Consider the following 24,987-nt stretch of genomic DNA (forward strand, 5'->3'; position numbering starts at 1 on the left):
GTCCGGAGATCCTAATATCGTACACCTTTCACCCTGGACCTTTCAATACTACAGAAGGACCCCAGGGTCCCTCACCTGACACCACTGGCACCTCCTCCTACTGGGCCTTCTACTCTGCCTGCTGAGCTTCAAGTTCTGAGGATTGTGCCTGCAGACATCACATTTAAGGCCCCTGGTTTATGGCCCTACGTGCGACATCCCACGCAGCTGCAACAGCCAAGCTGAAGCTTTTGTATAGGAGCCGACGTACAAGTCGCCTGAGGGCAGGAAAACACAAAACAAGAATACTGCAACACGGAAGAGAAGGACATCTATGGCTATGGTACGATTTTGCACAACTATTCTTTCTGTCTACACAAAACCAAGAATATAAGAAAATCTGATCAATTGTGTCCTCACCTACAAGACATGGGCAACCAGTGAGCAAAGTAACGCTAGCCAGGTGGCTCAAAGATTGTTTATCTATAAGAAGATCATCATTTTACCTAGACCTTTAAGGGCATATTCTACACGAGCTGTTGCTACTTCAGCAGTTTTTCAGTCTAGGGCTCCTTCCATGGATGATATTTGTGCAGCAGCAACTTGGGATACATCTCATACCTTTATTACTCATTACACATTGGATATGGTCTCCAGGGGAAAAGCATATTTTGGTTCTGTGGTGCACAGGAATATCCTTCTTTGAGTCCTCCCAAGGTTGTAGGTAGCTGGGGACTCTGTCCTATTTGTCGAGGATAAAAGGAAAATTGACAACATCAAATGAAGAAGTTATGTACTCACCATAACATTTCATCTGTGTTGTCCATTTCATTTAGCCTCAACTTCCCTCCCTCCTTCCCCCTGTACATTGAAGTTTTTAATGGAACGCATAATGACTTTTCTGCCAGTAATGTTATTGGTATATGATTCCAGACATGGACTCTATGAAGGCTGTTGGGTTACTACTTACTTTGCCTGTTTTTTTCTGCAAACTTGATCTGAGGTAATTGGGAGTGGAGCATTCTGAGTAAGGGTAAAGCTCGAGAATTTCTGGCCAGCGCAAGCTGTAGTAACGGCCAAGTCCGTTCTGATACTTTGAATCTGACCTGTTTGTCGAGGATAAATGAAAATGGACACAGATGGAACTTTAGGGTGAGCACATAACTTCTTTTTTCTAAAAAAGAAAGAAAAAAGCGACAAGAAGTATAGTCATATGTTATGTTGGCCTTTACCTTCCTGCCAGGGTCAAGTTTTTTACATTACAGAAAATATTGAAATATTAAAGGCAACTCATCCAGTTGATAGTAAGCAAAGTACATAGATCCACATCAAGTGTAAACATAAAAAAAGTAAATTCAGACCAATTCTAAGTATTGTGGTACAAAAGACATTCTTTAAGTCACAAAATAGTCACATTCTTTTAAACTATGTACATCTGCTATAGCAAAACAATATAAACAGCTGTTATGGAGTTTGGCATATACTAGCCAAAAATGACATTGCAACTTATCTAACCTTAAAATATAAATAAAAAAAAGTATAATTTAAAATACTAGTATGCCCATACTAGTTGAATCCATTCCGCTGTTGTTCATAATCAGTGCAGCCATTTATGTTATTTAACTGAATGGTAACTAATACACAAAACTAATAGACTAGAATCTTGCTTATGGCATACATTGACCTTCTACTGAAATGAGTCACAAATCCCAGCTTTTAAGTGATATTAACTGATTACTCTGACTCTGTCTGCCTGTTTACACAAACTGTTAGGCAAGCAGTGTGTTCAGGACTGGCTACTTTTACCTAATTGTGAATATTTATCCTGTACGAATCCAAAGGCCTGCCTAGTAGTAACAACTGAATAAGTAAAAGACGCGTCTCTATTCCATTATTGCAGATGCAAAATGTCGAACGCTAAAAAGAGCGAAAATACAGAAATTCAAACTCTGCAGCCCCCCACCCCCCGCTAGATATATATTCCATCTCCGAGATTGCACTACAGTGAGGAAAGGCAAATATTCCAATCTTCACTGTACTGCGATCTCAAAAACGGAACCTCGAGTTTTCAGCACTTTCACTCTTTTCACGTTCGACATTTTCAGTTTACGAGAATGTGATATAGATCCTTAAGACACACTGCTAGTAGCAATAGCCCAAACTGACTGCCAAGTACTGATGAGTAATGGTTCAAACTATTTTATTTTAAACCAGATGTAAATTCAGAAATGAACTAAGTGCTTTTGTCCTATTCAGTAAGGACTTCAGCAGAATTAAAGAATATATTTGAACGTTGAAAACCAGTTACAATTAAAACCACCACTGCAAACCATGCATATTAATATACATATATGAATAAATGAATAAAAAATAAAAACACATAAGCTGATGACACTAAACCCAATTACCTTAAAGGGGCTAATACCTTATGTTACAAAATAAGACCAAACTATTCCTAATTTCTCTACCAAGATGAAATAAAATAAAAATGACATCAACTGGTATGAATTAAATGAAAATAAAAAACATGTTAATTTAAAAATGTATTAATATGAAAAACTAATTTAGAGATACATTGATTTAAAAGTACTTAAAATCTAGAAGTTATAAATGCCCAACGGTAGAAGATATCAACATTGTACCCACATAAAACTGATTTTAAAATCTGTAAATATTAGTACAATAATTACAATTAAATTATATGTGAGAAAACAGCAAACTCTTTCTGCTGTATTAGTTTGGCTGCCCTCAATTTCAAAACACTATTAAATGAAATAATAAAAATATAAACGTAAATATTGGCTGTTTAAATGCGCTCCCTGGAAAGCAAAGTAGTTAAATAAAAGTAAAAAGGAGAGCGTGAGGCAAATTAGTTTTCAGTGTGTTACAACTGTTTCACAGTTCTGGATATATTATCCGTACGCCAAAGGCAAAAAAGTTTCCAAAAGTTACCAGTTAGTTTCCAAGCATTACCAGCTCTTCCAAGCAAATTTTTTCAAGCATTACCAGCTTAACAGCATCATATACTCGACCAGAACTTCCAAATTAGGTTGCAAACAGTGCGATATAAACAGCGTTCCACTTCTCGGCCAATAAATCCCCTGTTTAAAAACAGCAACATTCGTTTCACCTTGTTTCACCAACAATAAACGGATCGACCAAGATATTAATCCAGAAGCCTTATATTTATTTAAAATACAACAGATTGGCAAGCGCTTTCACCCGTAGGCTTCATCAGGCCACTTATAACTGATATACATTTCAAATTAATTTATATTACAATTCAAATTAACGTCACTTCCTTTAATTAATACATCACTTCACCCAAATTTTCAAGCTTGCACATTTTTATATATATGTTACATTAAAAAAACCATCATTGTGCAAAAGTTACACTAAAAACATTATCTTTCTTAATAAGAATTACAAACATACTCTAGGTTAAAACAACTGCATATGTACATAGAGTAAATTAACTATTTCACTTATGTACATCTTACTGCTTTTCACGCGCTTGTATATGTGTGATAAATCAGTGTGTGACATCTGTATTTAAATACAATATTAAATGGATATATTTAAGTAAATATGTTTAACTCTATATATCAAACCTAGAAATGAACAGTATAAATTTATATATATAAATAAACCAAATATAACCAAAAAACAAAGCTACTTCCAGTATAAGTTACCAATAATCACTCTGCCGAACTGGAAAAATACACAGACCAGGAAACTTTCCACTTTTTAATCCAACAGGTCACGTAAAACAGCGCATTAACGTCTCATCATTATTAAGTACGTTTTCGTCTTTAACAGTATAAAGACTTCATCAGATACACTCCATTTTAATGAATCACGTTTATATATACAAACAGTTCAATCATACACCAATCATCATGTTTCAATTAATTTAAAAACAACCAATAAAACAACTTTATTCCTAATCTTCATGAATAATTCATTCAGTATTACCATATTGTTGCTTCCTAATTAAATTAGGTAAACGTTATATCTTGCTGCTAATTTTCCATTGTCATGCTTTAAACATATCTCTGGGTCAAAAAGAAATATTGTTGACATAATTTTTAAAAAACATTTATCAATTATTTAATAAGTGTTCAGAAATTAGTATAAATATTATTTATAAATTAATCTAATAAAATGTTAAATATATATAAAATACATATTATGAATTGCATTCCCTTTCATTTCATTCTGTCATCTTATTTCTTTAAGTACAGTATGCAGTATAAAATAATCTTTGTCTCTTCCATGGTCTGCCCCTACCATCACATTTAATCTGTTCCTTTCTCCCATTTTCCATTTCAAAATCTTCATTTCTGCTGGTCATCCGACTTCAAGGAGTTACAAAATGTTTTTTTCCTATGTATCTTTGTTTCCAATTTATTATTCAGTTTATTATTTTCTGATATTTTGTAAGTAAATTTCAAAAATGGACATGTAGTATTCAGCCACATGAGAAATTCATTCAATTTTTCTTTTCCCCCATTCCAAAAGATTATAATGTCATCCAAGAACCTACGATAAAGTTTCCAATATTGTTTAAACTCTGTTGTCTTTATATTTTCTTCTTCCCATTGGGAAAGAACAATGTTGGCAAACGTGGGGGCACAAGCTGCCCCCATAGCTACACCTTGTTTCTGCTGATAACATTCTCCTTTGAAATATAGGAAATTATTTCTCAATACTAAATCCATTAACCATGTGCAAGTCAATTTCTCTTCCAGGGTTAAACAATTTTCTTGATATATAGCATCTTCAAACATTCTTATTCCTTCAACCCAAGGAATAGAAGAAAATAAATCTACTATATCCATAGTCACAAAAATCATATTCTCATCATATATATCTGGAGTAACACATTTTAATAAGTCCCAAGAATCCTTTAAAATGAGAGTTTTTCCCATCCATATGTTTTTTAATTTAGTATCTAAATACTTAGCTAGGGGTTGGGTCTTGGACCCCTCTGCAGAAACTATAAGGCCTAAATGGTGGGTCTACTTCATTTTTATGAATCTTGGGTATTCCGAATACAGATGGGGTACGAGGTTTTTCTACTTTCAAATACTTATAGAGGTTGAAATCTATCAGTTTTTCTTCCATCATATCAAATAAATTTGAGTCAATTTTACTGTAAGATATATTAACTTCGTTTTTGGAAACTAAAGTATATTTTCTTTCATCACATAGAATATTATACATTTTACTTTCGTACTGTATTGCATCCATAATAACCACGCCTCCCCCTTTATCAGGTTTCATAACCCGGATAGAGCTGTTATTTCTTAAATTGTCCAAACAAGCCCTTTCCCCATAACTTAAATTATCTTTATGTACCTTATAATTATAATGTTCATTAATGATTTCTTTTTCTAGAATCCTTTCAAGGTTTTTTAATTGGGGGTGCAGGGGTGGATTATATGTAGTCCTCCTTTTCAACATATTATTATTAGTGTTAGAATTCAAACCAGGTAATAAAATATCTAAATTTACTTTTCTTAAAAACATTTTAATGTCCATCAGAGAGTTAGCTATGTCCCCTCTCTTAAAGGGAATAAACTTCAATCCTTTTGACAGTAAATCAAAGTGTTCTCTTTCCAAGGATATGCCACTGAAGTTATATATGGAAAAGTTCTTTAAAGTACATTTTATGTTATTCTTCACAACTATATTCTGGGTTGTGGGGGTAGGTAGGGTATCTATTTGAGACACGTTTAATAACGTCCTCTCCCTCTCCTCCCCCCCCTCCCCTGAAAATTCTGCTGCCCCTTTTGGTTTTCTAATCTATTCTGCAGCCTTTCCGATCTCCTCAAAGGTGGAAATTCTTGATCGTAATTCATCTGATTATTGTCTATATCATTAGTGTCAAACTCATCTATATCCCCACCTTTGTTACAACTATAGTGTCTTTCTCTGTCTCTTCCATAAACTTTTACTGGTGGTTTCGGGTAACAAGTTTCGTTCTTGTATTCCTTTATGTCCCTTTCCATTTTCCTTAATTTTCTTTGTATTACTTCATTACATCTAATGTCAACATCCTTCATAATATTAAAATACTTAATTTTTTCATCTTTCATAGTGAACATCAAGTCATTCCTAATACTGGAATCAAGTTCTAATATGTCCTTATGTAATATTTCCATGATTCTATTATTTTCCTTAATCATCAATTTTAGTACATTTAAACCACAATCATTAAAAACATTCAGCAATTCCTTGTGAAACCCAGAGCCCAAAACAACGTTATTAGGAAATTTCCATAGTCTCAGTCCCTTGGGGACAATTTCCTTATTTATACATTCAGCAAGATATTCATTTTCAATTTTTAAATTCCTAAATTTCAAAGTTAGTCTAAATAAATCATCTAGCATGTTACGGTAAGTAGTATTGCTAGTTTTAATGTCCTTACTGTTAACATGAAGTTTTAGTTCGCATTTGTTGTTTAACCATACTTTAATATCGTCATTTAGAGCATGGTAGTCAGTACCTGTGTTTGGTCTACAAGGTCCAGGTGAAATCCGAGTTGCACTCCCTCTGCCAAAAACAGTCTCTCTGTTGGTAGCTTGTCCCACTAATATGTTCGGTGTTGCTAGCGGATTAAAGGAATCACTTTTCGGGTCATCAGGATCGCCGGCGTCTGAATTCGCGCCCATAAGCTCCCTCCTGTGTCCACTTTCTTCGTCATTGTGCCTTTGTGTTCTTTCCGCCATGCAAACCCTCCGTGGGCTGTCTTCACCATTTTTACGTATCAACGCTATGCTGAGGGGTGTCAACAAATCAATTAGCTCCGTGAGCTGACCAATCAGTTTGCGTGTAGCTCCTAGCTCATCCTGTCCCTTGGACTCCATCTGCGGAGATGCTTCCATAGTCCGTGATAGCCAAATAAACCACTCAATAACCAAAAAACAAAGCTACTTCCAGTATAAGTTACCAATAATCACTCTGCCGAACTGGAAAAATACACAGACCAGGAAACTTTCCACTTTTTAATCCAACAGGTCACGTAAAACAGCGCATTAACGTCTCATCAGTATTAAGTACGTTTTCGTCTTTAACAGTATAAAGACTTCATCAGATACACTCCATTTTAATGAATCACGTTTATATATACAAACAGTTCAATCATACACCAATCATCATGTTTCAGTTAATTTAAAAACAACCAATAAAACAACTTTATTCCTAATCTTCATGAATAATTCATTCAGTATTACTATATTGTTGCTTCCTTCTAATTAAATTAGGTAAACGTTATATCTTGCTGCTAATTTTCCATTGTCATGCTTTAAACATATCTCTGGGTCAAAAAGAAATATTGTTGACATAATTTTTAAAAAACATTTATCAATTATTTAATAAGTGTTCAGAAATTAGTATAAATATTATTTATAAATTAATCTAATAAAATGTTAAATATATATATATAATACATATTATGAATTGCATTCCCTTTCATTTCATTCTGTCATCTTATTTCTTTAAGTAAACCAAATATAAACTGATACAAGCAACTGTGTACATTAAAACTGAACAGTTATCCTTATTAAAAACGGACGTATATTACGCACTAAAATGAAATGTCGCAATACCATTCAGTAAATGAACAAACATTTTTAGCTGTACTCACACAAAAAAGCTTTTTTTAAAAAACTTTGGTAAGGTACTTTTATAAAAACATGTATGTTAAGTAATAGTGTAAAAAACATTTCTTTGTACTAACTAAAAATTATTAATTAATGTAAAATATTTAAGGCTCAATGGTGCATCCATAATGACGTCTCTAAATTTAATTGTATAGTATATACCTAACAAAACACCATATACTATCTACTATTCCTGGCTTATTTAACTAATATATTTATACATGCATATAATAATCAATACTAAATTTATACATGTATATAATAATCAATGCACTTTACCTACATATATAATGCTTATAAAGAAATATATATATAATCTAAAATATATTGTATTCCCTAATTTCATATCAAATGTATAATCAGCAAAAGCTAATCAATTCATTTAACTTTTATTCTTCTATTTTTCAAAATAGGTTTAATAGGGACCCTATCATTAAGTCCAGGTTCGCGATCTGCCCTGAGTTTAATTATCCACTTACTTTCATTACATTCAGTGGTATTACGTATAGTACCTCTACGTATAGTGGGTTTATTGACATAAACAACTTTAAACTTAAATTTGTGATCGATAGAGGTAGATGCTACATGTTTAGACAGTGCATTTTTCTCTGAATTTATCCTGATGTTATAGAGATGCTCCCTTACTCTATCTCTAAGCCGTCTGTCTGTCTTGCCCACATAAAAAGCTGGGCATAACTGGCACGTGGCTAAAATATACCATGTGTGTAGTTTCACAATTTGCCTCACAGTAAAATTTAAACATTTCTTGAGTTACTAGGTGTATGAAGGTTGCTGATTCATCTATAATGTCACAAAATTTACATCTTCCACATGGTCTAGTATTAACTAACTCTTTCTTACTATTATTCTTATAATTAACTCTATTTGGGCCACATAACATTCTATATAGATTCAACTTATTTTTGTAAATGAATTTGGGCTCCTTTCCTACACTTCTGAAATGGCAGTATCCACCTGTAGGAGTTCCCAATACTTACTATATGCGTCCCTAATTTCATTTACATCTTGTGTATAGTATATGCCTACTTTCACATTTTCAGTGTTACCACTATTTCTTTCTACACCATTTGCCACTATTTGACTCTGATCAGCATAAAATGGATATGCTCTCCCTTTTCTTAACTCCTCAAGGTCAACAAGGGCTTCATCTATCTCTCGTGTTTTATAAGATCTCTGAGTAAATTGTTGTTTTAATTTCTTAATTTCTTGATTATACCCTGTATCAGTTGAGTTCAATCTCGACACATGCATAGCCTGCCCCCTAACCACATTTTTAAAAATGTAGTTAGGGTGCATGGTAGACCTGTGCAAGTATGAACTCCTGTGACATGCCTTGCGATGAACTCCAGTATTTAAGTGCCCGTCCATTATTTTCTCAACAAATACATCTAAGTATGATATATACTCCTGGGATGCCGTCATTGTAAATTTTAAAAAGTCCAGTTAGTGAATTAATCTCTTGAACAAAAATTTTCAACTGTTCTTGGTCCGATTTCCAAATGAGAAACAAATCATCCACAAACCGAACATAAAATACAACATATTTTTGGTAGGATTCCAACCCAAATAAATGTTCATTTTCCCAATTAGCCATTACGAGGTTGGCGTAGCTATTCGCACATGATGTGCCCATAGCCACGGCATCCTTCTGAATATATATTTTTTGCTTAAATGTAAAACATTATTATTTAATATCATGTTCATCAAATAGCATATACTTTAAATTTGTGATATGGTATAAATATCGGTTTGTAATAAACATTGGCGTATACTTTCAACTCCTGCTATATTGGGAATATTGGTAAATAGCGATACTACATCCAAAGTAACCAACCAGTAGTTCAGTACTGTAGTTTCTCTTTCCATGAAATCATATTACATGGTTAAAAATTGTTTAGTATCTTTGAGTATGTATGTATATATATATATATATATATATATATATATATATATATATATATATATATTTCTCAACCACTAGTCTAAGTTTGGATTCTACATATAATGATAGGGGTTCCGTAACCCATCCCCTACCAGATACAATAGGTCTCATAGGTGGTTCAATCAGATTTTTATGGATTTTTGGAACCCCTTGTATACATGGTATTTTGGGCTCTTCTACTTGGTAAAATTCATATAGTTCTTGACATACTCGTCCCTCTAAATATAAATACTGCATGTCCTTAAAAACATTATTAATTAATAAATCAACTTCTGTCGTGCTAATTTCTGTGTAATATTTATTGTCACTTAGCATCAAATTCATACTATAGATATATTTATCCATATCCATAATGACAGTAGGCCCTCCCGTATCAGCGGGCCTAATCATTATGTCTGGATTATTTTTTAATTGCTCTAATGTTTTTCGGGCTTTGTAAGTCAAATTTCCTTTTTTCATTCTATTCCTATTAAATCTTTGTTTACTACTTCTATGTAATTCTTCTTCTACCAACTTTGAATATGCTTCCAGTAGGGGATGTAACTGGGGTACAAAAGTACTAGGCTTTCTTAATGTACAGTCATTTACCATTCCTGATGTACCTCCTAGACTTATTTTTAGTTGAACGTTCCTTACAAATAACTTTAAATCGGTTATAGTTTCTGTTATATCACTTTTGGTCATTGGTATAAATGTTAACCCTTTTTCAAGAATTTCTTTTTCCTCTGGTATCAGTGTTTTACTTGATATATTCCATATTAGTGAATGGCATTCTTGGTCCACGTCTTTTTTTATCGTGGGTCCCACTTGTTCTATGTCTGTATACCTTCTCTTTTGTCTTCCCCGACTCACTGACCTGTCCCTGCCCCCTCCCTTCTATTTCTGTCCTATAGGGAAAGGGGTCATTTCAGTGGCATGTACGGTATTAAAATTTATGATTTTCCTCCTAATTACTACATCTACTTTATTTTGCTCCAGTCCATTTATCATAGTTTCTATTCTTCCTACTTGGACATTTTCATCTCCGTTTTCACTATCTCCAATTTCTTTATTATCTGAGTAATTATCTCTGTGCTCACTGTGTACATCTGCTACCACAGTTACTAGATTATGCTTGGTAGTAACTGCATTACACGAGATACTACTAACTTCTTTATTGATGTTTACATCTACAGTGGTACTATTCTTATCTATATTCAAATTGTCTGGTTTCAAGGATACACCTATATTTTCATTTTTTTCTTTCCGTGTTCGTACCCCTTTTATCATTTGTTTTCTTAAAGGTATTAACATTAACTATTTTCTCCTCCCTGGGCCAAGTAAAGACCTGGCCCCTTGCAAAATCTCTGGTATCTCTATTTATTTTATTCTGTTTTTTTTCCAACAACTTTTTCTCAAATAAATAAACATTGTCCAATAGTTTTTCAACACTTTTATCTATAAGTTGTTTAGGGAGCATAGAGTAAATACTTTTCTGTTGTTCCATTACTTGTTCCCTAAGTGCTTTTTCTTCAGGTAGGAAGTAATTATTCAATAATGTCATATATTGTATACTCGTATCAATGTTAATTTTCTGCCATTGGTACAATAGTTCAGGATATTTAGTGCCTGTAGTTGGCATTTTTAATATGCAAAGTCCCCTAGGTATAAGTCGACGTTCCATACAAACTTCAAAGTGTTGCCTTTGAAGTTGAAGGCGTTTGAGCTTTACAAAGTCCATTTCCATCTGGTGCAACAACATAGATAGTCCTTTCGTATTTGCTCCCTTATTAATCTCATCTTCCATCACAGCATCTCTGACATCATATGTCTTTAACGGATTTTCTTTCCCTTCTACATAACCGTGAAATCTAGTTAAATTGTCCATACTATTTCCCGGTACATATGGGAGTTCTACTTGTATTTCTTCAATTTCTGCCATTATTAAAACAGCCAATAGTAAAATGAATGAAGTAATAAAAATATAAACGTAAATATTGGTTGTTTAAATGCGCTTATAGATTAATATCTTGGTCGATCCGTTTATTGTTGGTGAAACAAGGTGAAACGAACGTTGCTGTTTTTTAAACAGGGGATTTATTGGCCGAGAAGTGGAACGCTGTTTATATCGCACTGTTTACAACACTAATTTGGAAGTTCTGGTCGAGTATATGATGCTGTTAAGCTGGTAATGCTTAAACGTTTTATTTAAGCTGGTAATGCTTGAAAAAAAAAATTTGCTTGGAAGAGCTGGTAATGCTTGGAAACTTTTAGTCTAACTGGTAACTTTTGGAAACTTTTTTGCCTTTGGCGTACGGCTAATATATCCAGAACTGTGAAACAGTTGTAACACACTGATAACTAATCTGCCTCACGCTCTCCTTTTTACTTTTATTTAACTACTTTGCTTTCCAAAGAGCGCATTTAAACAGCCAATATTTACGTTTATATTTTTATTACTTCATTCATTTTACTATTGGCTGTTTTAGTAATGGCAGAAATTGAAGAAATACAAGTAGAACTCCCATATGTACCGGGAAATAGTATGGACAATTTAACTAGATTTCACAGTTATGTAGAAGGGAAAGAAAATCCGTTAAAGAAATATGATGTCAGACATGCTGTGATGGAAGAAGAGATTAATAAGGGAGCAAATACGAAAGGACTATCTATGTTGTTGCACCAGATGGAAATGGACTTTGTAAAGCTCAAACGCCTTCAACTTCAAAGGCAACACTTTGAAGTTTGTATGGAACGTCGAATTTTACCTAGGGGACTTTGCATATTAAAAATGCCAACTACAGGCACTAAATATCCTGAACTATTGTACCAATGGCAGAAAATTAACATTGATACGAGTATACAATATATGACATTACTGAATAATTACTTTCTACCTGAAGAAAAAGCACTTAGGGAACAAGTAATGGAACAACAGAAAAGTATTTACTCTATGTTCCCTAAACTTATAGATAAAAGTGTTGAAAAACTATTGGACAATGTTTATTTATTTGAGAAAAAGTTGTTGGAACAAAAACAGAATAAAATAAATAGAGATACCAGAGATTTTGCAAGGGGCCAGGTCTTTACTTGGCCCAGGGAGGAGAAAATAGTTAATGTTAATACCTTTAAGAAAACAAATGATAAAAGGGGTACGAACATGGAAAGAAAAAATGAAAATATAGGCGTATCCTTGAAACCAGACAATTTGAATATAGATAAGAATAGTACCACTGTAGATGTAAACATCAATAAAGAAGTTAGTAGTATCTCGTGTAATGCAGTTACTACCAAGCATAATCTAGTAACTGTGGTAGCAGATGTACACAGTGAGCACAGAGATAATTACTCAGATAATAAAGAAATTGGAGATAGTGAAAACGGAGATGAAAATGTCCAAGTAGGAAGAATAGAAACTATGATAAATGGACTGGAGCAAAATAAAGTAGATGCAGTAGTTAGGAGGAAAATCATAAATTTTAATACCGTACATGCCACTGAAATGACCCCTTTCCCTATAGGAGAGAAATGGAAGGGAGGGGGCAGGGACAGGTCAGTGAGTCGGGGAAGACAAAAGAGAAGGTATACAGACATAGAACAAGTGGGACCCACAATAAAAAAAGATGTGGACCAAGAATGCCATTCACTAATATGGAATATATCAAGTAAAACACTGATACCAGAGGAAAAAGAAATTCTTGAAAAAGGGTTAACATTTATACCAACGACCAAAAGTGATATAACAGAAACTATAACCGATTTAAAGTTATTTGTAAGGAATGTTCAACTAAAAATAAGTCTAGGAGGTACATCAGGAATGGTAAATGACTGTACATTAAGAAAGCCTAGTACTTTTGTACCCCAGTTACACCCCCTACAGAAAGCATATTCAAAGTTGGTAGAAGAAGAATTACATAGAAGTAGTAAACAAAAATTTAATAGGAATAGAATGAAAAAAGGAAATTTGACTTACAAAGCCCGAAAAACATTAGAGCAATTAAAAAATAATCCAGAAATAATGATTAGGCCCGCTGATAAGGGAGGGCCTACTGTCATTATGGATATGGATAAATATATCTATAGTGTGAACTTGATGCTAAGTGACAATAAATATTACACAGAGATTAGCACGATAGAAGTTGATTTAATAATTAATAATGTTTTTAAGGACATGCAGTATTTATATTTAGAGGGACGAATATGTCAAGAACGATATGAATTTTTCCAAGTAGAAGAGCCCAAAATAACATGTATACAAGGGGTTCCAAAAATCCATAAAAATCCGATTGAACCACCTATGAGACCTATTGTATCTGGTAGGGGATGGGTTACGGAACCCCTATCATTATATGTAGAATCCAAACTTAGACCAGTGGTTGAGAAATATATATATATACTCAAAGATACTAAACCATTTTTAACCATGTTATATGATTTCATGGAAAGAGAAACTACAGTACCGAACTACTGGTTGGTTACTTTGGATGTAGTATCGCTATTTACCAATATTCCCAATATAGCAGGAGTTGAAAGTATACGCCAATGTTTATTACAAACTGATATTTATACTATATCACAAATTGAAAGTATATGCTATTTGATGAACATGATATTAAATAATAATGTTTTACATTTAAGCAAAAAATATATATTCAGAAGGATGGCGTGGCTATGGGCACATCATGTGCGAATAGCTACGCCAACCTCGTAATGGCTAATTGGGAAAATGAACATATATTTGGGTTGGAATCCTACCAAAAATATGTTGTATTTTATGTTCGGTTTGTGGATGATTTGTTTCTCATTTGGAAATCGGACCAAGAACAGTTGAAAATTTTTGTTCAAGAGATTAATTCACTAACTGGGTTTTTAAAATTTACAATGATGGCATCCCAGGAGTATATATCCTACTTAGATGTATTTGTTGAGAAAATAATGGTCGGGTACTTAAGTACTGGAGTTCATCGCAAGGCATGTCACAGGAGTTCATACTTGCACAGGTCTAGCATGCACCCTAACTACATTTTTAAAAATGTGGTTAGGGGGCAGGCTATGCGTGTGTCGAGACTGAACTCAACTGATACAGGGTATAATCAAGAAATTAAGAAATTAAAACAACAATTTACTCGGAGATCTTATAAAACACGAGAGATAGATGAAGCCCTTGTTGACCTTGAGGAGTTAAGAAAAGGGAGAGCATATCCATTTTATGCTGATCAGAGTCAAATAGTGGCAAATGGTGTAGAAAGAAATAGTGGTAACACTGAAAATGTGAAAGTAGGCATATACTATACACAAGATGTAGATGAAATTAGGGACGCATATAGTAAGTATTGGGAACTCCTACAGGTGGATACTGCCATCTCAGAAGTGGTAGGAAAGGAGCCCAAATTCATTTACAAAAATAAGTTGAATCTATATAGAATGTTATGTGGCCCAAATAGAGTTAATTATAAGAATAATAGTAAGAAAGAGTCGGTTAATACTAGACCATGTGGAAGATGTAAATTTTGTGACATTATAGATGAATTAGCAACCTTCATGCACCCAGTAACTCAAGAAATGTTTAAATTTTACTGTGAGGCAAATTGTGAAACTACACGTGGTATATTTAGCCACGTGCCAGTTATGCCCAGCTTTTTATGTGGGCAAGACAGACAGACGGCTTAGAGATAGAGTAAGGGAGCATCTCTATAACATCAGGATAAATTCAGAGAAAAATGCACGGTCTAAACATGTAGCATCTACCTCTATCGAACACAAATTTAAGTTTAAAGTTGTTTATGTCAATAAACCCACTATACGTAGAGGTACTATACGTAATACCACTGAATGTAATGAAAGTAAGTGGATAATTAAACTCAGGGCGGATCGTGAACCTGGACTTAATGATAGGGTCCCTATTAAACCTATTTTGAAAAATAGAAGAATAAAAGTTAAATGAATTGATTAGCTTTTGCTGATTATACATTTGATATGAAATTAGGGAATACAATATATTTTAGATTATATATATATATTTCTTTATAAGCATTATATATGTAGGTAAAGTGCATTGATTATTATATACATGTATAAATTTAGTATTGATTATTATATGCATGTATAAATATATTAGTTAAATAAGCCAGGAATAGTAGATAGTATATGGTGTTTTGTTAGGTATATACTATACAATGAAATTTAGAGACGTCATTATGGATGCACCATTGAGCCTTAAATATTTTACATTAATTAATAATTTTTAGTTAGTACAAAGAAATGTTTTTTACACTATTACTTAACATACATGTTTTTATAAAAGTACCTTACCAAAGTTTTTTAAAAAAAGCTTTTTTGTGTGAGTACAGCTAAAAATGTTTGTTCATTTACTGAATGGTATTGTGACATTTCATTTATTTAGTGCGTAATATATGTCCGTTTTTAATAAGGATAACTGTTCAGTTTTAATGTACACAGTCGCTTGTATCAGTTTATATTTGGTTTATTTATATATATAAATTTATACTGTTCATTTCTAGGTTTGATATATAGAGTTAAATAAACATATTTACTTAAATATATCCATTTAATATTGTATTTAAATACAGCTGTCACATGCTGATTTATCACACATATACAAGTGCGTGAAAAGCGCTAAGATGTACATAAGTGAAATAGTTAATTTACTCTATGTACATATGCAGTTGTTTTAACCTAGAGTATGTTTGTAATTCTTATTAAGAAAGATAATGTTTTTAGTGCAACTTTTGCACAATGATGTTTTTTTAATATAACATATATATAAAAATGTGCAAGCTTGAAAATTTGGGTGAAGTGATGTATTAATTAAAGGAAGTGACGTTAATTTGAATTGTAATATAAATTAATTTGAAATGTATATCAGTTATAAGTGGCCTGATGAAGCCTACGGGTGAAAGCGCTTGCCAATCTGTTGTATTTTAAATAAATATAAGGCTACTGGATTAATATCTTGGTCGATCCGTTTATTGTTGGTGAAACAAGGTGAAACGAACGTTGCTGTTTTTAAACAGGGGATTTATTGGCCGAGAAGTGGAACGCTGTTTATATTGCACTGTTTGCAACACTAATTTGGGAGTCCTGGTCGAGTATATGATGCTGTTAAGCTGGTAATGCTTAAACGTTTTATTTAAGCTGGTAATGCTTGAAAAAAAAATTTGCTTGGAAGAGCTGGTAAAGCTTGGAAACTTTTAGTCTAACTGGTAACTTTTGGAAACCTTTTTGCCTTTGGCGTACGGATAATGTATCCAGAACTGTGAAACAGTTGTAACGCACTGAAAACTAATCTGCCTTACGCTCTCCTTTTTACTTTTATTTAACTATTAAATGAAATGTTATCATTCAAATCAGGTGGCTTATCAGCATTTAACATTAACTGCCATTGTAATTCTCTATACTGTGCAAGGGTTTCCCATGGACCACCCCACAGGTTGTTGGGAACCTCATCTATTTAAAATTAATGTGGTTGGGGAATGCCTTCATGTATTTATAAAAGACATTGCTGTCATTACCCTTTCTTATATCGTAATGTTGTTGTCTTTCAGCTTTTCCTGGTTAGGGGTTGCCACAGTGGAACTCCGGTCCGCTAATGATTGGCAGTAGATTTTCACGGTGGCGAGTTGCCAGCTAGACGCCCAACTTTCAACGAAGGCACACCCATTCACGCATGTCTTTCGGAATGCCACTCGACCCGCTGGGAGGACATGCAGACTCCACACAGAAGGCACTCCCCGCTCACTAGCTGAGAATCAAACGGGAGAACCTCTTGCTGTGAGGCAACAACACTACCGCTGCACCACCGTGGATCCTTTCTTATGTCATAATAGTGTTTGCAAGGATTTTTCCTTTTTACCAACATGGAAGTTGTCACAGTTGTCACACAGGCCAATATAGACTACCCCTTTAGACATACAATTAGTATTTTTGGCTAGATTGACACTATAATCCTGAAACGTGATAGTGTTGCCTACAAAGCTATGATGACTTTGATTACAATGTCCACATTTGCTCATATTAACATTCAGGATATTGTCTAAACCTGCCTCTGATAAATCATTCTTTGTTTACAAAACTAATTTTGAAGTTGTAATCCCTCTTGTAAACAACTTGTGGGCAAACACCAGAATATTTAATATATCCTGGTCAAACCTAAAAATGTCCCAGTTCTTTTGAGTGATCTTCCTTCTACTAAAACAATCAGGAAAATATTTAAAAAATGCTGAATTAAAAAAAGATTCCCACCTTCAGCTTGAGTCAAAGTATTTTCTTCATTTATGTTCATGAAATCTTTACCAAGCAAGACTTTAAATTTACCATGCCTGCCATTTTTAACCTCACACCTCAACTCACTAATCATTTTATGAAGGGAACCTCTCTCCAAGAACATATTAGCCAAAATGTCACATAGAATCGCAAGTTCACATACTTTGAGGCCATTCTAGCTAGCCTCACCAACTGTCCTTTCACCAAACCTTTTTTATGATGAAATGGAGATGTCGTTGTGTCTTATTTTCCTCATGGTCAAAGGGAGCAGAGGAAAGGTCATACCTCTCTGAAATGGAATACAAGGATAGAGAGGAAGAATTACTATGACAAAACTTAGAGGGACCAGCTAGATCTCCACAGTGAAGAGTATTGGGTGAATTAAGTGAACTTGTAGGAAATTTTGTAATAAAAGATGGTGGTATTTTACACTATGAACAGATAGATGTAGACATTATAATCACTGCGATCATATTTTCATAGGTAGCACTTTCAGGATTCATGGCTATGGAGTCAGTCTAGCCAAAATAGTAATTGTGTGTCTAAAGGTGTAGTCTATATTGGCCTGTATGACTGTGATGTTGGTAAAAATGTAAGATCCTTGAATAAAAGGATTTATGTTTACTGTTGTGACATAAGAAATAATGACAGCAATGCGTTTTGTAAACACTTGAAGGCATTCCCCAGCCACAGTAATTTTAAATTTGCCAGTTTAGAACACACTCCCAAGAGCTCGCCGGGTGGCTCATGGGAAACTGTTGTAGAGTATAGAGAATTACAGTGGTCATTAAGATTAAATGCTGATAAGCCACCTGGTTTGAATAACATTTCAATTAATAGTGTTGAAATTAAGAGCAGCCAAACCTTAATACTGCTGAAAGATTTTAATTTTTGTAATATTTGCAGGTTTTAAAATCAGTTTTATGTGAGTGCAATGTTTATTTCATCTGCTTTTGGACGTTTACAATAAACTGCTAGGTTTTAAGTACGTTTAAAGCAACATATCTCTTAAATTAATTTATTTCCAACTTAATACATTTTTAATTTGTCATGTTTTATTTTTATTTACTTCACACCATTTTTTATAATTTTTACTTTATTTTTTTTCATCTTGGTACAAAATTAAGAATATTTTGGTCTTACTTTGAAACATAAGGTATTAGCCCCTTTAAGGTAATTAGGTTTAATCTCATCAGCTTATGAGTATTCATATTGTATTCATTTATTCATATATGTATATTGATATGCATTGCTTGCAGTGGTGGTTTTAATTGTGATTGGTTTTCTTGGTTGTAATGTGACAAGATTTTCTGCATGCAAGTGCTGTTTCAAATATATTCTTTAATTCTGATGAAGTCCTTATTTGAATAGGACGAAAACACTTAGTTCATTTCTGAATTTGTTTAATGTCAAATGGAGTGGTGGTTTTAATAGTGATTCATACCTCTCAACCTCAGAGCAAGAAATCTAGACAAAGCCCTTAATAAAAGTGGGACTAAAGGCTCAAAAATAGGGACAATTTTTAAACATTGCTCTTAGAAACTTAGAAAGTTGATAGAATAACAGGTCTTGCATTAGCATGAATTTTCTGAAGGGTCTGAATTCTGAAACTCAAATGACTGTCATTATTTCCTAACTTCCGTCTTTAATGATTTGCTACTAATTTGCCAGAAAGCCACAATTTTATGAAAACTGGACCAAAAATATGAAGCAAAAATCTGGACTTTCTGTGAAAATCTGTGCATTTGAGAGGTATGTCATGATTGGTTTTCTTGGTTGTCATGTGACAAGAGTTTTTTGTATGTAAGTGCTCTTTCAAATATTTTCTTTAATTCTGATGAAGTCCTTAGTTGAATAGGACAATTTGTTTTTCTAGTTTAAAATAAAATAGTTTGAATCATTATTCATCAGTATTTGGCAGTCAGTTTGGGCTGCTGTTACTAGCAGAGAGTCTTTTGGTTATTTGCATGTTAACAGTCAGCGTGAGTGAAGAACCCAACATATAATACCCACGATCTAACAACTAGCAGGAATATGAATACTAGCTTTTGTTTTTCACCTTGAAGATTGCCCAAACAGTCCTCCAACATTCTGATGGGTCAAAGTCAAAAAGTAATTTTATTGTCATTCAACCATACCCGAGTTACAGCTGAACAAAATTTTGTTCCTCCAAGCTCATGCACAAAACAGAATAGCAGAAAGGCAAGATATACAAGAATCAACAAAATGCACTTATACAGCAACAGTGAAAAAGCCAACTGAAGACCAGGTACGATACATGGACTACTTCCATTACCCCACTGCCATCTCCATGCATTACCAGCAACATTTACTTCTCAATCCATTTGTCTAACCATCTCTTGCCATCACAGACATTCCAATCACCACTGCCTGCAGGCCCAAATGGTTACACCATCCCCAGCAGCATCCAAGCCTAAGTCCTTCCTTCCGACCCTCTTTCCAACCACAGTCTTCACAACTGCCTCTACCTGCAGATCTGAATGACCTCACTATCACCAGCCAACATCCAAGTCCTTCATTCTGACACCACCGACCCTCACAAATCGCCATCCAGTCTGTCACCATCACCGTTTCCATTGCTCCAACACCATCCACCACATTGCAAGGTCAATCCATTTAACAGAAACCTAACAAATTTCCTTTTATCGCACTCCACATTGTCTTGGCTCACCATTGCAGGCCCAAGTTCTGCCACTCCAATGTTAGGTTACATTTACTGAAAAAGAAACTGTAAACAAACAAAAATTCCATTGAAGACACCATGAACACTGCCGCCTCAATATCCACTCACTTGACAGCAAAAATGGACTCTAGATTTAAAAAGAGTCATAAGATACAAAAAAACAAAAAAAAGCATATCCGGAGCCGGAGAGAATTTGCAAACTGTGAATAGCATCAGTAAATTAGTGGGGGGGAGTGGAGAAACAGCATTGCTTTTTTGTTTACAAATCTCTGTATTTAGCTGAAGTGTTTGCGTGGTCTGCATTGCTCTGAATATCACTCATCTCTGACTGCATTCTTCTCCTCCCACTCACAGTCCTTGTTGTTTTCTTAAACTTTGGTGGCTTTTGAGTTACCCGTCCCTACTATAAATCTCATTTTGGACACTCTTTCCAGTACCAACTCAACTCATTCTGCTGAGTACAGAGAGATCATTTGGGAAGACCCACTCCCTTAGTTTCTCAGCCTTGAATTATCTTGTTTCATCCCTTCCCACTCAACCTTAAAAAGTGCATTTTATTCATATTTGTTCCTACTTTATTTTGCTTTTGCTGCTTGTTCTTAAAAGTACTGAATTGCATTTACTCTGCTGCATTTATTACTGCTTGTTAGTAGCTTGGTTAAATTCTAACTGTTATTCTAAACTTTTATGTTTAAGCACTTGGACTTCATGTCAGTTCTTTTACATTAAGAAGGTTAAGGTCTACATTCTTGTGGCAGAAGAGGTAGCTTACATCCTTCTAAGTTGGGATTTTCTGGTTGAAAGCTTAGTGTCTGTTTTAAAAGTGCCTTAGTTCTGGTTTAAGCATTTGGGCTTCAGGCCATTTGCTTCACATTAAGAAGGTTTATGGTCCACATTCTTGTGGTAGGAGAGGGCAGATTCTGCCCCGAGCTGGGAATTACTGGTTGAAGGCTTATTGTCAGTGGCGGCTGGTGACTTCAAATCAAAGGGGGGCTGCAGGAGCCAGCTGAATGGGTGGGGTCAAGTGGGAGGGGTGTGGCCAACCAGAAAGGGGAGGAGCTATGCTCAAAACCACAAACACTAACTTTAATTAAATACACTCCCCTGGGTGGCATGGCAAACCATCATTATGAGAGTCCAATCAAGACAAAAATAAGTGTAGAAGAATAAAAATATTTCAATGCATTGGCTGCATGACAGCTTACTTAATATCTAGATGGAAACTAAAGGTTGTGAGGCATGAAAAAATAAATTACTTTTTAAATACATTACTGGAATGCCAGTCAAAATCAAGTACAAGCAAAACCAGAAGCACTCAACTCAAACCACTTCTCCTTGCACTGCAGTTCTAATTATAATTTATATTCAGCTTCATTAAAGTGTCAAGTAACATGCTGAAAGTAGAAATCTCTGTGATGCCCCCACTTGTAAAAATGTTTCTTATCCAAAAAAGACCTGCTGCCTGACAACTATCTACTTGTTTCATGGGGAAAACATGTAAGTAAAAAATGAAAAGCAAATAAGAAACAAGCTCAAGATACATTGCTTAAAGGATTACTGTACAGGTTATGGACCACACATGATTGGCATTCTGTTTAGTTTACGGGTAAAGTCTGTAGAGATGACTGGAAGTCTCCAACAAGTGTAATGAGCTTTTTAAAATAATGGAATCCTGTCCTTTAATACCCAAGGCTTATACATTATCTAGTCAAGTATTCTCTGCATGGCAACAACAGAAAGGCTTTCAATGTTGGCAATTCTTTAACAGTATGCTTATTAAAGCTTACTTGCATCTTATGATCTCAGACAAGCTTACATTATGGTCATTAAAGCATTGCTACTTAAACACAGAGCAACAGGCACTTTGAGTAATAAGCATAAATCAACAGTACAAAAATATGACAGAAACCAGACCTTTCTGCAAAATCAAGGACAGATGAAAAGCCACTGTAGTACTTGTGTCTACCTTGGATGGGGGGGACACTGCACATTTACACTGCATAACTACTCCTTTCCTTGCTTGGACACATCCAGAGTCAGTACATGGTGGAGTGGGGTGCAACAAGTTTGTCACAATTTGAAATGTCTCTGGCTGACTGTGATGGCCCTGACACATGTGTCATACCTCTCAACCTCAGAGCAAGAAATCTGGACAAAGCCATACACAGAAGTGGGACAAATGCCCACAAATAAGGACAATTTTTAAATATTGCTCTAATAAACTTAGAAAGATAATAGAATAGGTCTTGCATTAGTATGACTTTTCTGAAGGGTATAAAATCTGAAACTCAAATGTTTGCCAATATTTTCTAACTTCCGTCTTTAGTGATTTGTCACTAATTTGCCAAAAAACACAATTTTATGAAAAATGGACCAAATGTGATGCAAAAATATAAAATAGCCACACAATACAGCTGGGAACCTGTCAAAGAAGGGACACTTTAATATTAGTACTGCTAACTTGAGCAGCTGACAAAATAAAAGAATCTACATGCATTTCAAGTAATCTATAACTTTGATTATTACAGTTATTTCTTAATTGTAAACCCTCCATGTTTTCTTCCAAAATTGCTATTTTGCGGAGGGATTATTAGGGGGAAGAGCAACATTTTAAGCCAAAATCGGAGACCGTTGAGAGGTTGGCTATGCCTACTTCTATAAAGCAATTTATTTGCATGTACCTCTCAACCTGTTAATGCAGTAAATCTGAACAAGGCCAAATATACTGGGGGAACATATAAACAGTACTAAAAATTGCTCTTGTATAAATTGAGACAGTTGATAGAATAACAGTTCTTACTTTAGCATGCATTTTTCTGAAGGTTATGAAGTCTGAAACTCAGTGTATCATTATTTAGTGACTTAATTTCTAAATGATTTGCCAGAAAACTACAAATTTTATGAAGAACAAACCAAAAATAAGAAGCAAAAATCTATTCATTCTTTGAAAATCTGGACAGTTGGGAGGTATAGTTCAGCTGGGCCTGTCTGAGTTTGCTGCCCTTCCCCTTGACAAAATCACGGTTGAAGAGCCTCTGCAGCCATTCCTATGAACCATTACTTGGCTATTTCACTCCATTTACCATAAACACTAATGTGCATACTGCTTTACTTGTATGATGAGTTGGACTTCATTTGAAAGTTTTATTTTGTATTTTACAGCACAAACACTAAGTCATCTACTAAACAAAGCAATGCAGTCTCACAATGAAAACTTAGCATTAAAACTTCTCTGCTCTTGAAACTCACATTCATTGAAACAGCATTGAAACCCACATTCAAAGAAAATACATTTTGCCAGTGGCAGATAAAGATTAATTTTGGGCTGTTTTCAAATCATAGGCCCCTTGCATATGAAACATACATGTGCTCTTTGATACACCTTCCTCATTGTACTAAATTATATTCCTTGTACAATATAGTACAGTTGTTAGAGGGCGTTTTAAATTTGTTTTGAACATTTTTCCAGTAAACAATGAAACAAAATGCATGCACCCATAATGACAAAACTGCCCAGTTCAGAACATTTATCATAAAAGTCTACTCAGACTTCCGCAGTCCACCATTATCAGTAAATATGCACAATTCTACAGTCCACCATTATCAGTATATATGCACAATTCTGCAGTCCATTATCAGTAAATATGCACAATTCTACAGTCCATTATCAGTAAATATGCATTATCTCTGAAGAAGTAAAAGTCATCTAAATAATTCCACATTAAAGAAATCTGTAACTAATGAAGAGGTTGCTGCTAGCAAACACCTTTATATTTCATGGTTTCATCGAAAAATAAAGTGCCTGTTGCCCCTCAGGAATAAATTGCCTATATTACATTAAAAAATGATAAGCTAGTAATATTGCAAGAGAAAATGGATGGCAAACTGATAACGAACTCAAAGTTAGTATCTTCACCAAGGAGAACATTCTCAGTACAGCAGCATCCACCCCTTGTGGGAGTAGAACCCACAGCCTTCTGCATCAAAGACAAGTACACAACTTGTTGTGCTATTAACAAGGCAAACCAACTTCACTTAAGCAGCACTAAACTTCTGTTCGCCTGCAGCTCTCAGCTCCTTGTAAAATCTACTCAATACTCAACTTTGCAGAACAGGAAAACTGGAAAAAGCCAAAATGTATTGGGGGGGGGGTCAAAAGCCCAAAAACCAGGGACACAAACATTGCTTGTATAATCTTGGAAAGTTGCTAGAACCATACATTTTACTGCCAAGCTCCCTGTGCAAAACAGAGCAACATACCACTACGCCAAATCAGCTGCTTTGTAAAAGAGGAAGACAAACTTAAATGGCTATCATTTAGTGAATTCAGTTCTCACCATAGCTGTCAACCTCTTAGTACAAAACACCTGGACAAACCCAGTAATGAGGGAATACAGCCCTCAAACATTCAG

General features: G+C 34.5%; 1 protein-coding gene across 2 annotated transcripts in view; it reads left to right on the forward strand.

The window, feature by feature from the left end:
• Positions 1-24,987, forward strand: part of CIP2A (cellular inhibitor of PP2A) — a 2,713,480-nt gene that overhangs the window by 662,368 nt on the left and 2,026,125 nt on the right. The window lies entirely within an intron of this gene.

This window comes from Protopterus annectens, chromosome 5.part0 (genome assembly GCF_019279795.1).
Source record: "Protopterus annectens isolate FY-2018-M chromosome 5.part0, PAN1.0, whole genome shotgun sequence".
NCBI classification, from domain to species: Eukaryota; Metazoa; Chordata; order Ceratodontiformes; family Protopteridae; genus Protopterus; species Protopterus annectens.